The sequence below is a fragment of the Notamacropus eugenii genome, chromosome 2 (assembly GCF_028372415.1).
Source record: "Notamacropus eugenii isolate mMacEug1 chromosome 2, mMacEug1.pri_v2, whole genome shotgun sequence".
Taxonomy (NCBI): Eukaryota; Metazoa; Chordata; class Mammalia; order Diprotodontia; family Macropodidae; genus Notamacropus; species Notamacropus eugenii.
The window spans coordinates 339,799,360-339,813,610 of NC_092873.1; the positions used below are offsets into that span (position 1 = coordinate 339,799,360).

General features: G+C 39.8%; 1 protein-coding gene across 1 annotated transcript in view; it reads left to right on the top strand.

The window, feature by feature from the left end:
• TTYH2 (tweety family member 2) overlaps window positions 1-14,251 on the top strand; it is an 86,697-nt gene that overhangs the window by 24,936 nt on the left and 47,510 nt on the right. The window lies entirely within an intron of this gene.

Below are 14,251 nucleotides of genomic sequence, written 5' to 3' on the forward strand. Positions count from 1 at the left end.
CAATATGGTAATAATATTATGTTCCTGAACCACAATTTACTTAGCTCCTCCAGTCAGTTCTTCTATAGGCGATATATTGTTAGCAGTAGAATTTCTGATGAAAGGGTATGGTTGTTTAGTCATTATATTTTCATAATACCAAATTATTTTCCAGAGTGTTTGTATCAATTCATGCCTCTATCCACAATGCATTGATATGCTTGCCTTTTCACAACCCTTCTGTTGACTGTACCTAGCTTTTGTCATCTTTGCCAGTTTTCTGGGTATGGGGTTAAACACTTGTCATACAACTCTCTTATTATATGTAATTTGGAACATTCTTTCATATGGTTAATAGGTTGTAAGTATTTTGAAATTTGTTAATATCACCTGACCACTTATCTTTTAGGAAATGGCTTTTGAACTTACATATTTTTATTATATTAAGTGGATGTCAAACCCTTTTCACAGTTGTTTGATACAAATATTTTTCCCAGTTGATCCCTTGCTCTCTTATCCTAGATGTTAGTTTTGCTTGTGCAAAACCATTTCCATTTTATTTAATCAAAATTATCTATTTTAGCTTATATAATTGCTGCCATTCCTTGTTTGAGCAAAAATTCTTCCCCTACCCATCCATAGCTATGAAAAATACATGATTTACTTTCCTCCTAATTTTAATGATGTGATCTTTAATATTCAGTCACATATCTATTTCGAATTTATTGTATAATACGGTGTAAGAAATTAGTCTAAGCCTAATTTCTACCAGACAAGCAGTAGGCTCTTAGGAAATAAAGAAGAGGCCGAATTTTGTTAAATGCCGACCCGGAGCATAGAGGTAACCCTTCACCTCAGTTTCAGCATTCAGGAGATGTCCCCAAATAGCTCTGAGGTTTTTGCTCTCTCAGATGTGGCAACTTATCCCATGTTATAGGATTGAGGGGAGAAGGATACAGGATAAAAAGGGAGTGGTTTGAGCTGAAGGGAAATGGGAACACTGGACATCATCTCCGCTCTGTAAGATTCCTGCAGGTTTGATCTCATTGTGACTGATAACCAATGCAATGGCAAACTCTGAGCCCCAAAAGATCCAGGAGCTCTGGCTAATGGTTAATGGCCTCCTTATTCAAATCTGTTCACTACCAAGAGTACTCTGTTGTGATCAGAGAATTTAGACTATGTCCTTGAGCTCACTGTAACAGTGTCTGACCTATATTTATTTGTATGTTCTCCTACCCCTCCTCCTATAAGCTGTTCATGGGATATAATCCCTTGGTCTCTCAGAAAGAGCTCATCTTAAAGAGGCAGCTGTTCTTTTTCCAAATTCATAGTATTACAGATTTAGAACTGAAGAGGACCTTAGGGGCCATTGAGTCAAACCCCCTCATTTCTCAGATGAGGAAACTAAGACTGAGAGAGAGGAGGAAGATCACAAATATTATTGTCCCCATTTTACAGGTGGAAAAGATGAAGTGATTTGCTTTCTCTCAAAGATGAAGTGATTTGCTCACCTCTAGATCCACAACCCCGCTGCAGGACCAGAATCAGATGGCTACCTCTAGAGAAATCTGTTTCCCTGGGACAGAGGGATAAATGTTAAACCAACAGAAAAATGAGATTGTAAACAACAGATTTGATATCTGGGGAAGGAAAATTCTCATGTGCTGATTCCCTATTCATTCTAACTTCCACTGGTACCTACTGCCAAGCCCTGGAGATTTAGGGTTAATATTCCCAGCATCAAGAAAAGATTGGGTGTAGGTCACTTAGATGAAGGGATAAAGGGAGATGTGGTTGTGTACAAGATTGGAGAAATTTGAGAAAGGGCACAGTTAGCAATAGTGGCAGGAACCACCAGGATGGGAGGAACTGGGAAGGGTGTCTCCAAAGTTCAGAGTGGCAATGGTAATTTACATTTCTATAGCACTTCAGGGCTTACAAAGTACTTTACACATTTTTTTTTCACTTGTCCTCTCACAGCAGTTCTGAGGTAAATAGCAAGCATTATTGTCCCCATTTTATAGATGGGAAAATCCAAGGCTTAGAAGTAAATGAAGTGTGAGTGTCCTGAAGTCATACAGCCAGTAAGGATTTAAATCCAGGTCTCCTGACTCCAAATTATGTGATCTTCCCCCTATATCGTGGCTGCCTCCAGAAGCAATTATGATGGCTGAATTTTATGTATCTCAAGATTTGGAGTGAGCATGAATTTCTTGGACAGCTCTACCTGTACTTCCCTCATACCATCTGCATTGCACTGAAGGAATGCCATGGGAATTCTTCTGTTGGCATTTTGAATGCTGCCCAGAAATTTGAAGAGCTAGCTCTAGTCTCCTTCCCTCTAACCCTCATTGGTGGAGCTGAGAGCAATTGTTCTAATCATTCTAGAAAGTAGTTTGTAATTATGCACAAAAGTTACTGAACTATGCATGCCATTTGGCTCAATGATACCAATGGTAGGACCATATTCTAGGATGCATTCTTGTAAATGCTTAACGACCTTCTGTCCTGAAAAAATGTGCCTGCCATGTATTTTTAAGTTTCATCTGATTTATTCACATTTTCTCCATCACTTTTAAAAGTGTAAAACAATCCACAAAACAAACCAAAGCCTGATTTGCAGTGTTTGCTGATTTCAGACATGTAAATGCTAACGGTGGAAATCTAACAATTGGCCCTTGTGAGCAGTTACAGACTAGCTTCAGCGCACCCCTGCCTGAGTCTCAAAGAAATCGAAGAAAAAGGAAATGGTCCTACATGTGCAAATATGCTTATAGTAGCTCTTTTTGTGATGATAAGAAATGGAAATAAAAGGAGATTCCCATCAACTGGGGAACAGCTGAACAAGCTATGATAGACATCGGAATGTAATGGAATATTATTGTTCTGTAAGAAATTAAGGAAAGGTCAGTTTCAAAGAGATGTGGAAAGACTTGTGTGAACTGATCCACATTACTGTTTAATATTTGTGAAGAAACTGAGGAAGGAAAGAGGAAGCACTAGCCCCCCCTGGGAAGCCCCAAAGCTATGAACTTGCATGCCTAGACATATGACTAGCATGAGGAGAATGTGCTGTCTCCTGCATTGTAGAATGGGGGAGGAGAGGGATTCCCCCCATTCATTCCCTGTGATAGGAGAAGATGAAATATCCTTTTTGTCTCCACCTTCTAGCCTAGCTTGGGAAGTGGACTTTCTGGCTCTTTAGGATTTATGGGTAAGATCCAGATATATAAAAGAAATACTGGGGTGATGCAGGGGATTTCTATGAAGAGAAGGTCATAAAACAAAACTCTCCACCTCATAGGACCCTTTGCCCAGTTGCCCTTGACCCCTGGTATAGCTCCAGGGTCTTGGGATATTTCTCCTCAGTTTCCTATAGTCTACTAGACCCTCAAAGGGTAGGACTGTGTTTGCTCTATAACTGTTCCATCTGCCTCTATCTGAACTGAATGTATTACCACTGAGAAGAGCCTTCTGTCCATAAGCTGCTACTGTGTTATTGTTTTCATCCCTTATTCTCATTCTCTCTCTGTCTCTCTGTTTCTCCCCCTCTCCTGGAGGCAAGTGTTTTAAGGGTTAAGTGACTTGCCCCGGGATGACACAGCTAGTGTCTCAGGCTGTATCTGAACTCGTGACTCCAGGGCTGGTATTCTATCCACTGTACCACCTCATCCCTTACTCTCAAACTGGGAACTGGGGGCTTTGATGAACAACTAGTAATTGGGGGCAGAAAGTACCTTGTACCTTTGTAGAAGTTTCCTACAATAGAAGGGAAAGCCTTACCCCATCCTGGAGGATGCTTTGGAACCCCAGGATATGGTGGCAAAAGTCCAAGACTGAGCCCCCTGTGGCATATTTTTCAGCTTCTGGGGATTTGTTCCAAGAATGAGTTTATTGGGCAGTTAAGTATTATGGGAAGACAGGCAGAAAAGGGGCTATTAGGACTGTGGAGGTGGTTAGGACAAGAATCCACTTTGTTGTCTGCATAGCACTCCCTCTTAAATACAGGATTGCTGTTAATAAGAAAACTGCCCTGGTGGTACTGATGGAGCAGAGAGCCAAGAACTCAGTCTTGCTTCGTCATTCCCACATATGGGGAATCATCTCTGGAGATGATTCTTGGGGCTTAGAACATGTGATCCTACCCCAAGGGTTGGATGGGAGGAAGAGTATTTAATACACACTTCAATTCATCCACTTGCCTGTTCTTTCCCTTCAAAGGAGGAAAGAACATTAAATATCTACCATTTCCAGGCACCGTGCTAAGTGTTTTACAAATATTATTTCATTTGAGCCTCAAAACAACCCTGGGAGGTACATGCTGTCCCATTTTATAGATGAGAAAATTGAGGCAGAACATAGCAATTCAATGTGAGACCAGATCTGAACTGAAGTCTTTCTGACTCCAGGCCTATTCTCTCATCTGTTTCACCAGTTGCCTGTAGCTATGACATGTGGAAAACCTATGAATGCCTCTAGACATTGATGACCTTCTGGGCTTTTTCACAGATTTTGACATGAATTAATTCTAGTTATTTCTGGTTTTTTGTTTGTTTTAGTAACAGCCAGCCCTAACTTTGGGAGAGATCATTACAGTGGCAGTGGATTCTAGTTCAAGTCATGTAACTGCCGAGCCCTTGTTTCTTCATCTCTAAAACAGGGATAATAGTAGCACCTACCTCTCAGCATGGGGAGGATTGAGAGATAATGCATGAAACTCACTTTTCAAACCTTAGCTTTAAAAAGTTGGCTAATATTATTAATAATTTGTTGAGAGAAAGAGGACTTGGGTCTGGAATGAGGAGGGAATTCCCATCTGTGGGAACAATGAAGCAAGACTGAGTCCTTGGCTCTCTGCTCCATCAGTACCCCCAGGGCAGTTTTCTTATTAATAGCAATCCTATATTTAAGAGGGGATGCTATGCAGACAACAAAGTGGATTCTCGTCCTCATCTTTGTACCCGTGATCCTCTCTCTCAGTCCTGTGACTTTTAGCTTACTTTGCTCACTGACCTCATAGTGACTCAGCTTCTTGCCAAGTCTGGAGTTTTCTAGTCATGCTGGATGACTGGTAGACCCTAGGGTGATAAAGTGGCCATAATCTGTCTCCAGTACTTTTCTTTGCCTCCCCTGTGCAAGAGGGAAATGAACTCACTGATTCTGCACATCTCTCTGACTCATTATGACTGGGCTTTATGGGAGCAGGTGAGAAAGAGCAGGTAAGCCCTGAGCTAAGCTCTGTGCCCTCTATAGAAAAGCAGTGTTGTGTAATGGAAAGTATTAGCCTGGAAGTCAGGAAATTTAGATTGTGGTTCTATCTCTGCCTCTTTCTAGCTATGTGTGTGTGTGCGTGTGTGTGTGTGCGTGTGCGTGTGCACGCACGTGCGTGCATGTGATGTCCAACTCTTTACAACCTCATTTGAGGTTTGCTTGGCAAAGATTCTGGAGTGATTTGCCAATTCCTTCTCTTGCTCATTTTACAGATGAGGAAACTGAGGCAAACAGTTGAGTGGCTTGCCCAGGGTCACTCAGCTAGTAAGTGTCTGAGATCTGATTTGGACTCTGGAAGATAAGTCTTCCTGACTCTAAGCCCAGTGCTCTATCCACTGCTCCACCTAGCTTTGTGACTTTGGGAATATCAGTTTGCCTCAGTACCTACTTCACCAGCTTTTTATGAAGAGGAAGTTCTTTGTAACCTGGAATTTACATGTCAACTAAATAATGAAAGTAATGACAATGATGATAAATTTAAAATGATAATAGATACTATATAGTACTTAAGATGTTCAAGGTACTTTGACATATATTAGCTCATATGAGTCTCTCAAACTGAGATATTATTCTCGTTGAGGAAAGTGAGACTTAGCAGTGTTAAGACATGTCCAGGGTTATATAACTAGTAAGTATCTGAAGCAGGATTCACCCTCAACCTGACTCCAAATTCAACATTCTAACCAGTACATACACCCTGCTATCTCTCTCTTCTGTGACTGCTGTGGGAAAGTAACTTTTCTCTGAGCCTTAGTTTCCTCATCTGTAAGATGAAAGAGGTTGGCTTACCTGGCTTCTTTGGCATCTTAGCTAAAAGTTCACTTTCTGTAAGAAGTTTTGCTCATTTCTCTTAAATACCAGTGCCTTTCTTCTGTGATTATCTCCAGTTTATCACACACACACACACACACACACACACACACACACACACACACACTTGTTTGCACCTGGTTGTTTGTAACCATCTCTCTTGATTAGAATAAGCTTCTTGAAGACATGAGTTGGTTTTACTTTTTCTCATATCCCCAATGTTTAGCATAGTGCTTGGCACACATTAATAAATGCATCAGTACGCTGACCATGTTTGACATCATATGCCTCATTCTGTACCCGTAGTTCCCCACCTGCCAAAAGAAAGGAGAAATATTTTACTGTGAACCCTCAAAAGTCCTAAGTTGTCACTGAATTGATCAGAGTTCTGATGCCTTTCAGAACTGTTTTAATTTACATTATTGCAGCATAAACGGTTCTCCTGGTTTTGTCAAACATATCATATGCAGGTGTTTTTCTTACCAGTTTTTATGATAGACCTCATTGACTTAGAAAACCACAAATTAGCATTATCTATGTTGCATTGTGTTTGTTTTTTAATTTATTTGGCTAAACATTTTCCAGTTTAATCTGGTTCTGACTGGCCATATGTTCAGTGCCTCGGATGTAGAGTGTTAGACCTGTCCATTCCTCACTGATGCCACACTACTAATCCACCATTTTTTCTGGTAGTTCATTTCTCTGATGACTTCCATCATACCATTTCGCAAGGATAGTTTTTAATTAGTTGCCATTACGCAAATGATGGCATATTTATAATTACAGATTGGCAAGGAATTGCATTTGTTGGTGAAAGTTTTTCTGTGTTTTTTTCAAATGCATTTATAAGCTACTAAACTATGAGGTGTAGCATACAACAGAACTGAGTACAGATGTCAAAAGACCTGGACTTGGTACTGGGCAAGTCTGTGAACCCGGTATCTCTTAGTTTCCTCAAACAATAAGCATTATTAAGCACCTTCTATGTGCCAGACACTGTGCTAATCACTGGAGATCTAAAAACCAAAGTGAAATAGTCTTTGCCTTCAAGTAACTTATAATTTTTTTAAAAATTGATTTTTTTTCAACAAGGAACTTTTAATTTAGTAGGATAAACAGCATATACACATATCAGTAAATATAGGGCATATATTAGTCAATATAGAATGTGTACAAAATGAGTATAAGATAATTTGTGAAAGGAGGTCACTAACAACTAGGAGGGATTAGGAAAGACTTTATGTGGAAGCTGGCAGTTAAGATGAGTTTTGAAGGAATCCATCAATTCCAAGAAGGGTTGAGGAAAGAGCACATTCCATGCATGAGACACAGCCAGGACAAAGCCACAGAGACCCAAGATGGAGCATCATGTTCAAGGAATTAGCAAATTAACTGGCTAGGAGGTGCCATAGTGCATCGATTTTCTGGCCTGGAGTCAGGAGGACTCTTCTTTCTGAAATCAAATATGGCCCCAGGCACTAGTTGTGTGACCTTGGACAAGGCACTTGACCCTGTTTGCCTCAGTTTCCTCATCTGCAAAATGAGCTGGAGAAGGAAAGGGCAAATGACTCCAGTAGCTTTGCCAAGAAAACCCCAAATGGGGTCTGAAGAGTTGGACACAACTGAAAACCAACTGAACAACACCAAAATGGATCAGTATGACTGGACTTTGGAGTGCATGGGAGGGGATTGATGTAAAAAAAGACTTGGGAGTATTGGTAGGCAAGGGGGATGACCTAGAAAAACCCCAGGATGAAGAAGGATTGAAGGTTGTGGTAAAGATGAAAGTAAGTTTAGGGAAAGATAAAGGGATTTCAGAGTTCTTAATCATAGAAGTGAAATACTCATGGACAGCAGCAAGGTAAGGATGTGACCAAACTTTTGTGTAGTTAAGTCAAAGTAATAGGGATTGAGAGATTGGGATGTTACAGCATTTGAGGGAGTCTGCATACATATGTTGAAATTCCCTACGATGAAGAAAGAAGTTGGAATAGAGAGAAACTGTGAGCTAGACACCAAATTCATTGAAAAAGGCTGGAGATTATCCTGGGAAGCAGTGGAGAAAAGCCACCAGACTCTGGACTGGATGATAAATTTGGATAGGGTACAACTTGTAATATAAAGAATGGCTAAGGAACAGTGTCATCCAAGTCTCAAAGAGGGCCAGAAAATGAAAAGAGGAGGAGGAGAAAAATCTAAAATGTAAGTTAATTAATTACAGAATGGGGTGGGGCATGGAACATAGTATAAAGAGTGAGCACATAGGGAGTATCGGTGGGAGTAGGTTCATAGGATGACAAGAGAGGGCAACAAGGTTTGAGGAGGCAGGGTTTAGCTCTTTGGCAGTAACACAGTGTTTGGGGGAATGAGGACTGGGAGTTTGTTAGCCATTAGGGAATGAGCCCAGATAGAGGATCAGTGGATGAGAGGAAGCAGGTGTATAGAATGTTCAAGGCTTGGCAAAGCCTCTAGGTCTCACTCTTCCCAGTTTGTGAAAGGGAGGAAAAGCTCTGAGAAGAAAAGATACTGTCATATGATAAAACAAGCAAAGTTATTAGGTTTTCTTTTCCGTATACTCCATGGTATCATACAGATAACAAAATTATTTGTTTTTGAAACAGAAGCTAATGGAATTTTTTTTTAATCCCCAAAACTCATTAGATAACTTTGACTAGTTTCTAGGCATCTAAACTGGGACCTTATGGACCAAATGAGGCCTGCTTGACTACTGTCTGACCTGCTTAATACTTTTATCAGAAAAATTTTGCCCAAGTATCTAATTCATATAAGAGACAGCATGATATAATGTAATGGTTCTCAAAATATGGTCTGCAGACCCCTTGAAGGTTCCAGAGACTCTTCAAGGGGATCCATGAGTTTGAAATTATTTTTATATTAATACTAAGAGATTATTCGCCTATTAAAATGCTTTCTTTTCCAACTACATATCTGTGGGAGGCCAGATTTTCTTCATATATTTAAACTAAAGCAATATCGCAGTGTATTGATTACAGAAACAGATATGAATCCAACTGTCTTTTGTTAATCCAGATATTAAAGACGTTTGCAAAAATATGCAAAATAGTGCCATTCTTTCCATTAATTTTTTTTTGTTATGGAAATACATTTTTCATTAAAATATTATTCATGTTAACATGTAATGGGCATATTGTTCTTTTTAAATTAAAAATTAATAAATTAAAAATTTAAAAATATTATTAAAAATAAATATTTGTTAAATTAATTATTAATTAAATTTAAAAATACATATTTTAATTTTTTATCAATTTTAATTTCTAACGCAATAAATATCAGTAGATATGACCAATACAAGCAAAATTGGTGCTCAATAAATTTTAAGAGTATAAAGAGGAGGTGGTGCCAAGATGGTGGAGAACTGTCAGTGACCTAACTGAACTCTCCCAACATTCCCCTCTAAACAACTTCAAAATAACTCCTCAAATCAAATTTTGAAGCAACAGAGGCAACAGAAAGTCAGAGTGAGACATTTTCCAGCCTAAGGCAACTTAGGAAGTCAGGAGGAGAAGTCTGTGACCCAGCAGGGTGGGGTATGGCAGGAGCACCAGCAGAGCGGGCTGCTACAGCAGCAACCCAGAGATGGTAAGGGGGACAGACCACTGACCAGAAAGAGATTGTAGGGGACTCTGTGCTGGCCCTGGGTGCAGCTGGTGCTGATTGGCAGCTCTCTTTTCCCTATGCAATTCGGGGTCATAGTTCCAGAGGGGAGGGGAGTGCTTATGGTTGGTCACAAGGGAGCAGGGGACCTGGTCTCAGTCCCAGGCCCAAGAGGAGCCACCAGCACTTGTGGCTGCAGGGGAACAAAGAATAGAGCACAGACCAGGAGAGCAGTAAGCACACCTCTCCCTATATTACACCACCTTGGAAGTACTGAAAACTTATAAACCCCCAGAATTTCCTCTGAAAACAGCAGCACAAAAAAGTTTAAAGCTTGGAACAGATCCTCCCTGCCCCCAGGTGACCAGATTCCAACTTTAATATAAAGGTCAAAATCAAGAAATAGACTGGCTGCTATAAATATTTTTGTACATGTAGGTCCTTTTCCCATTTTTGTGATCTCTTTGGGATATAGTCCTAGAAACAGTATTTCTGGGTCAAAGGGTATGCACATTTTTGTAGCCCTTTGGGCATAGTTCCAAATTGCTCTCCAGAATGGTTAGATCAGCTCATAGTTCCACCAACAATGAATTAGTGTTCCAACTCTCCCACATCTTCTCCAACATTTATCATCTTCCTGAATTGTCATATTAGGCAGTCTGACAGGTGTGATGTGGTACCTCAGAGTTGTTTTGATTTGCATCTCTCCAGTCAAAAGTGATTTAGAACATTTTTTCATATGACTATAGATAGCTTTAATTGCTTCCTCTGAAAACTGCCTGTTCATGTCCTTTGACCATTTATCAATTGAGGAATGTCTTGTATTCTTGTAAATCTGACTCAGTTCTTAATATATTTTAGAAATGAGGCCTTTATCACAGACACTAATTGTAAAAATTCTTTCCCAGTTTCCTGCTTCCCTCCTATCTTGGTTGCATTGACTTTGTTTGTGCAAAACTTTTTCAATTTAGTGTTATCAAAATGAGCCATTTTGCATTTCATAATGTTCTTTATCTTGTTTGGCCCTAAATTCCTCCATTCTCCATAAATCTGACAAATAAACTATTCCTTGCTCCCCTAATTTGTTTATAGTATCAGACTTTATACCTCGATCATCTACCCATTTGGACTTTATTCTTGTGTATGGTGTCAGGCATTGGTCTATGCCCAGTTTCTGCCAACCTATTATCCAGTTTTCCCGGCAGAAAAAAACCAACATTTTCTTAGAGTGTAAATGGATCCTTAGATCAAAAAGTTGAGAATCACTGGTAGCGCTGGGTTCATTAGTAACAAAGTGTATCTAGAGGAGGGCCACCAGGATGGGGAAGGGTCTTAAATACAACATATGAGGATTATTTGAAGGAATTGGGGCTATTCAGCCTGAACAAGATTCAAGGAGGGATATGAGAGCTTCAAATATTCAAAGACTTAGCATGTGGAGGCGAGATTAGGAATTGCTTTAGATTGAACTTTAGATTAGTTATCAAGAAAAATTAGAACTGTCCTGAAATAGAAGGGGCAAGAGATGATAGGTTTCCTTTTTTGTTTTGTTTTGTTTTTTTGGTGGGGGGAGGCCATCCAGGTTAAATGACTTGCCCGGGGTCACACAGCTCATAAGTATCTGAGGTCATTTTTGAACTCAGGTCCTCCTGATCCCAGGGCTGATGGTCTATCTGCTGTGCCACCTATCTGCCCCGGAAGTTGCCCTTCCTTGGAGGCTTTAAGCAGAGGTTGAATCACCACTTGTTGGGTATGTTAAAGCAGGGAATCTCAGTGTCAGCACTCAACTTGGTCTGGCTGCTGTTCCCTTCCAGATCTCAGATTCTGAGATTCTGTGAAATCTTACCATGGATGGAACTCTGCTAGTTATGTGACTATGGTCAAGTTCTGTAATTTCTGAGTCTCACAGTCAGATTTCTAAAGGCTAAATTGCAGATGGGTTGTAATCTATTTGATGTAAAGAGGCTTCTTCCACTGAAATCACAAATGGAAAATTATTGTATTGTCATAATTAGGACCCACTGAAGCCAATGGGATCTCACCATATGTTCCCTGCTACAATTATGTAAGTGCTGCCTCCAATTATCATGGACTTGGGTCAGTTAGTAATTATAACTGAATTAATTAAATTCATGGGACCTACATACAGGTGGATTTCTGATTTTTGTGGCCCAATATTTAAAAAAAAAAGAATTCAGATGCCACACTCAGACCTAACTTCAAAGTTTTCTTCAGATACGTACTAGATGTGATCATGGGCAAATCATTTAACTTATCAGTCTCATTTTTCTTATCTGTAAAATGGAAATATTTAATAATATCTTATGGGATATGTAAGGATCAAATTTACATTCAGCACTTTGCAAATCTTAAAGACTCTATACAAGATGTCCCAAAAGTCTTACTGTAAATTTAATCTATTAAATGTCTGAGAAAGGCTTTTAAGCTTACAACAGCATTAGGACTTTTGGGATACCCTGAATAAATCTAAGATTGTTATTGTTAATAACTAGTTTCATTTTCTAAGCAGTTGTCATTATTAGCAGTTTTTGCTTCTAAAGATTTTTTTCATCTTCATCAACTTCGTCTGAAAGTTAAAGAGCTGTATGAATTGGGACATACTTTTCTCTATTCAGTTATGCCTTTATTTCTTCATTTCAAAATCCATACTCCTTCCTTTGACATGCTTTAGAAGGTGAAGAAGTCTAAAGCTGGCGAAAAGAAAGCAGCCAGCTGCTCTGCTGGGTGAATGCCTGGCTACCATTCTGCTGCAGAGAGGTGTTTGGCAGAATCCCAGATTGCTTCCCTAGACTGAGGAACCTTGTATCTTCTGCACTGAAAAGTGCCTTGCTAACACCGTGTCCTTAATATGCCACTCATTTGGTAATCAAGGACAGCAGCAGCACTGTCATCACTTACAATTTCTGCCTTTGCCTAAAGGGATGTTGCTGCCACTCTCGAGGACAGGAACATAGCCACCAGCCTTCAAATTAGAAATGATGGGGAGGAAGCCTGTGAGCTAAAAGGGATAGACCCCCTCCTCTTGTATGAATCTTTGTGTTCTAGAGAGACAGAGATATGTCTTGCTTTTAGACTTTCGAGTTTAGTTCTGCTTACCTTTAGTTTATATGGCAGTTTTAATGGTCTGATCTGATTAGGTTTTAGAATATGGGGTTAAGCATTAACTAAACTAATCTTAAGCATTAGATTCATTATTATAAAAATAATTTGAGAACTGGAGTGCATTCCCACCCTACTCCTAGCACAGGAAAACAGAAACAAAACTGGGGCTTGGGGCAAGGGGGAGTATCTGGTTTTAAACATTCTTCTTTGTTCTCCTTGATAAAGGTTCTCACTTCTCTTGTAAGAAGCCAGATCTAGGAGTAGCAATGTGGTTTAGGCCAGATTGAGAAGCCTCTTTTTCCACCTACTTAGACTACAACACCACCCCACCCCCCACCCCCCGCAACACAGAGCGAGACACACACACACACACACACACACACACACACACACACACACACACACACACACACACACTCCTCCCCCCCCCCCTTTTGGAAGGGGAACATAGAGAGACAACTTGGTTAGTATGTCTCCTGACAGTCTGCAGTTAAAGGAGGGGCAGGGTAAAGGCCCTTCCTGAACTCATGGGTAAGAAGGTGAGCAGCTGTGAAGTGACCTGACCCAGAAGGAGTGCCTGGAGCACCTTCTTTCTCCCAGACTCCCACTGCCAGAGGTGGGACCAGCCATTTAGGTTTCAGAGGCATTGTTTAATTACTGTACCCAGAAGTGTTTGGCATTTGCACCTTTCATGTGTTAGAAACCACCAGAGGAGGTTTTGCGTCTTTACTGTAACACATGACTCAACTGAATGCAAAATGAATACCTATGGCTATGGATAATAGAATTTTCTGGCACTGAAAATGTGTGCATTTATTTTTGTAAAAGTAATACCACATGGGCTTGAATTTAACCTTCAGTTTTCCCTCAGATCTGACTCTTACATCACTTCAGTGAAGATTTTAATTGTGTTTTTTACAGATTAGCAGCAAAAGCAGCAAAAAGGAGAATAATAATGAAAAAAAGAATGAAATACTTTTATTTGAATGAAAAGAAATAACTTCCTTGCAAAAAATACCCTTTCTCGAGGTATAGATACATGGATACGTAATTACAATAATTTGTGTAATTCAGTTTACCATGTCCTGCATATTCTTTTCATGAGAGATCTCATTCTCATTTTATGAGTGGAGGTTGTCCTGTATATACTTAGTTCAGACGTTCTTAAGCTTTTATGGATCCTCTGTCTGGGGGATGGACCCCTTTCAGTAGAACATATTAAATGCATAAGATAAAATACAGAGGATTACAAAGGAAAACAATTATATTGAAATATAGTTATTAAAATCTTTTTTTACATTCACAGACTGAAATCTATGTACAGATCTTCCTGGGGGGTCCACGGGCCCCAAATTGAGAACCTCTAACTTTGACCAATACAGGCTAAAAACTGTTTCTCCTACATGATGAGCCCTGAGTGTTTGCTGGC